Genomic DNA, 4,925 nt, shown 5'->3' with positions numbered 1-4,925 from the left:
TATTACCAGTTCCCCCTAGGTCGAGATTCAGTGTTTGAATATAGATTTAAGACCAGCAGGCTAATGGAAGTCGCAAAGACCGGACACTTACTAGGGTGTCATTACATATCTGCTGGACTTGGTTGTAGTTGTATGACAAAAGGGATTATTTCAACTTTCCAACAGTCAACTTTCCTTTCATGTCGAGCAATATTCCAACAGCTCCAGCCTTTGGTGTTTACATTTCACAACTTTTGAGGTACAATCGAGCGTGCTCTTTTTATCAGGATTTCAAAGAGCGTCATGCCATTCTTGCTCAGAAGTTGTTTGATCAAGGTTACAACATTCAAGGCCTCACTAAAGTTTTCAAGAAGTTTTATGGTAGACATGTGAAAGAAATTTCAAATTTGATGCATCAATGACAAAAATGATCTCCGCTGCGATTCCTTATTGTGACTTATACCATACGTTCCCGAATTATTTCAGGTAAACAATAGACTAAACTGCATATGTTTATGACGGGTGCCACCGGTGGGGCAGGATACGCCCACCTTTTCGCGAACACCTGGTATCATCACTATTTCATAGTGATTCATAAACACATGCTCTGTCATGGTAATAATCACTGGATTGTCTGGTTCAGACCCGATTTGTTTACAAACACCATCATACAGCTGTACATGTACTACTGCTGAAACAAATATCTGCTCATGATATAGTCACAATTGAACAATCGACTCTGCTTTTGACAGAGAATTCTTATGAATGTCGAAAGGGCTTTGTCGCTTCTATTGCTAAATGATGAATTTCTATTTCGTATGGTACTAGTGCTGAGTGGGGCGTTTTGCGGGATCTGGGGAATCTACTTTTGAATCAATTTTCATATTGTAAGTTGAATATTTTCGAAATAATGATGCAAATTATATGAATAATCAAATTATATCATTAAAACACCAAACACAAGGTGCCCATGAGAAGGGTCAGCATGTCCAGGTCAACCGGTAGCACGAAGGCAATAATTGAAGAAATTGTGGTACTTTGGCCTTAAGGATGTACGGATAGTCTTTGTACCTGATATCCTTCCTTGGTGTCAAATCAATAAAAGTCCATTAATCCCGACCACAGCTGACGAAATTTTGCGTATGACTTGGTGAAATTGTGAGTAACCAAATCAGCAAGATGCCATTCACCCAGTGCCTGTCATCTCGTTACTTCCAGGTTTAATTCTATGTCAGTGGGACGTCATGATTACTTGTCAGTTGGACGCCACTAGATGCCTGGAGCACAAAGGGCACTTGTGGCCTGTTGTGAGTGATTGAGTGAGTGTGGTTTTACGCCGCTTTTAGCAATATTCCAGCTATATCACGGCCGGGGACACCAGGGATGGGCTTCACACATTGTACCCATGAGGGGAATCCAACCCAGATGACGCTGTCATTTGGCTTGTAAACCGTAGACGACTAAGGGATATCTCAGTATACCAGTATGTGTACTATAAGAGGTATTCTTTCTTGTTTATTTCCTACTTATTCTAGTTTTCAGTTGTCGGGATGATATAAAGTATTATTATACTTTACTCTTAAGCGATTATAAGTTATTAATAATCATCCAAAGAAGCGAGAACTATTTGAAAATATTTGTTTGATGTAACTGATTTTTAATGTGCACAAAAACACAGAATACACAAATATTTTATTTCTGCTCTGATGAGGCATTAAGATGAAATATGAATAGTGCAATGGACATCTCTCGGCAAAGAGAATATAATTCCAAAGGTTTAAGTAGTGCATTATACAATCTTCACCATTTGGCATTTAAAGCTTATGTTTGATTTTGAAAACAATGTTTACAAAAGACGTTACATGCAGTAATTCTCGACAATGCTTAATCAAGCATCTTATTACAGGCACATGAAAACTTCAAACATTTCACGATAAAAAGCGGTGAAAGGTATTTGAATGGGTTTACACACACGCACGCTCACAAATACCCAAAGAAAATGGTTTCTCGATGTATGTGATACGGGCATCATAGAATTTTGGTTCTTGACTTTGCATTGTTTTAGCGAATATTTTCAGAGTAGAAACATTTCGATAATGTGTCCAATGATGTGGTCACATTTCCTGCTGTTCATTCAGTTCATTTATATTTCCTGCTTGCCTTTACGAACACATTGCAATGCAATATGATTGCACAAGCGTAGCTAAGTGGAAAAGGTTGTGGTTTTCTCAAGCAAAGTTGAAGTTCAACGCCCTGCAATTTCTAGGTTCGTCAGCAGCATACCAGTATTCCCGGGTTTCACCAAAGTGGCAAACAGGTAAAGTATAAGAACAGCTGACTTATGAGGTTTTATTTCACTGATCTAATTTCGACATTTTTGTAGAGGTTCCACTGATGTGATAGCTTTTCAGCTTTCAAACCTCGTCCTGAAAGGCTGTAATACGGGAACATATTCAGTTTCATATCAATTGATAAAGATGCATTATCTAACAGTAAACTGACCACATCTGCACTGATCGTAAGAGGTGACCAAATGGATAGGGAGCAAGCTCGGTGACATGATGCTGAAGCCTAATGATATACTCTGCGATCTTGGCGATCAGATTGATGGCTTAGTACGGTGACTGTACTTTGCGGCATTGTTGATCTTCACGTTTTTATATTCCTCTCAGTAAGGTGTTATCAAATGTTATGGAAATATATGTTACAGTTTTCATTATAAAACACAGAATTTGGTTTTCAAAGCATATACAACATGTAGCGTTTCCGTACTTATCATATAAAACAAGAAGACAATGTCATCAATATCCCCTGCAATGGCAAAATACTCTTCATGAATATGTCTACCAGTTATGTCAAATGTTTGGCATGTATATAGCAAAGAGGAAGGAGAGTACTAGTATTGAAAGATGTTTAAGTTCTGCTCAAGAAAGGAGCACTACCACCAAATTTAAATCAAACTTGTTGCCATGCAAAAGATATTTTATTCAGAAATGCAAAACTCCCAAAGGCACCAGTACATCACCAGGCCTATCTATGTGAGAAGTTTGATGAAGAAATAGCGATGGTTTTAAAGTTCTGCTCCGGAAAATAGCACCAAAACCAATTTCAGTCGAAGTCAAACTTGTTTCCGTGGAAGCGCAAAAAATGTTATATTCAGAAATCCAAAACTACCAAAATGCACCAGTACACCACCAGATCTATCTATGTGCCAAGTTTGGCGAAGAAAAAGTGAACGGTTCAAGACGAATATGCACGGGCAGACGCACGGGCGGACTTGATTAATGCTCATGTGAATATTTTGAAAATGGCAGGTTTGGACCAGAGGAGATTGTAGAGCGCGCCGCCTGTAAAGACAATGAGTGTTAGACACTGCATAGTTGGCTTCATAGGTGTGATCAACTTTGTTTCTGAATCCGAGATGGATGAGTTTGAGCCTTTTATTCCAGATGTACACAGTGGATTAATCTAAATAGCAGCAGTGGTTGTTGGGATAATTAAAGAGACAATGGATTTTGAAAAGGAGTATACAGCACATACCAAACACATTGAAGCATTGTGAGAAGCCGGGTATGATAAATAACACAAATGACGGAAATGTAGTAAACAAGATTGTCAATGACTTAACCTCTATTCTATATCAAAACAGTCGAATATACTTTTGGGACCCGTAAGCGTTGTTCTAAATCTCAAACAACATCTCATAAAAAACATGAACATGATCTGGTAAAAAAATGCACCATTGCTCGAGGGAATGTACCATACGGCCAAATGAGCATAAAATAAACATAAATGCATTTATAATATCAAACCACTCGGCTCTCTAATCCGTGACCAGCATATCGCCCATCATTTTACGCTGACGACACACAGCTCATGGACAACTTCACCAGTGACCCCAGAGTCAGACTGAGATCTGTGCCAGGATGGAGTCGTGTGTGAAAGATATTAAATACTGGATGTCTAAGAACATGCTACAGCTAAATAGCTCAAAAACTGAACTCATGATTACTGCTTCTAAATCCAGATTGCAGAAATGTGGTATCGATCATCTTCAGATCGATGATGTAGACATTCCTGTTTCTCATTGCGTTAAAACCTAGGTGTGTTTTTAGATGAGAATCTATCCATGGAGAAGCATATTAACCACCTATCAAAGATCTGCCACCACCACCTCAGGAACATTGGTTCTATCCGTCACCTCCTTACTAGAAACACCACTGCCACACTGATGAGATCCCCTAGTATTGTCACGGTTAGACTACTCTTGATTGGTATTACCAATGACCAACTTCACAGACTGCAGAAACTTCTAATAGAACGGCCTCCACAACGCCAGTAAAACATACTGAACATCCCTGTTCAGATATGACTGATATGATTTGTTATTCAATACAGTAACCTTTCCAACTGACAGCACGTTACCTCCCATGGGGGAATTTATACAACCAATTCAAAGGGATTAGCCATAATACAGATCTTGGCTCATGTAATTTTAATTATTTTTATTTTAATGCTGAATAAAAACCCAGTAATATTATATTGCAATGCAATAATGTCCTCTGCTGAAATGATACAATCAGGTAAAAAACTAAATTTGTGGTATTGATTGAATTGTGAATAGATAAACCAAACAGACTGTTGAAGAGCTGCTTGATTTGTATGTTACAGTATCTAACAAATATTGGATACGGGAAACATCTCTAACAGTGGTCAGTAGGAACTGGCATCTGCATGCACTCTTCGCGTATAGGGGGCGGTGGGGTAGCATAGTGGTTAAAGCGTTCGCTCGTCGCGCCGAAGACCTGGGTTCGATTCCTCACATGGGTACAACGTGTGAAGCCCATTTCTGGAGTCCTCCGCTTAATATTGCTAAAATATTGCTAAATGCGACGTAAAATCGCAATCACTCACTCCCCGCCTATATACTGAATAACAGAACCATA

Source organism: Haliotis rubra, unplaced genomic scaffold (assembly GCF_003918875.1).
Source record: "Haliotis rubra isolate DU_JTF1 unplaced genomic scaffold, ASM391887v1 Scf9, whole genome shotgun sequence".
Classification (NCBI taxonomy): Eukaryota; Metazoa; Mollusca; class Gastropoda; order Lepetellida; family Haliotidae; genus Haliotis; species Haliotis rubra.
This window is presented reverse-complemented; position numbering follows the sequence as displayed.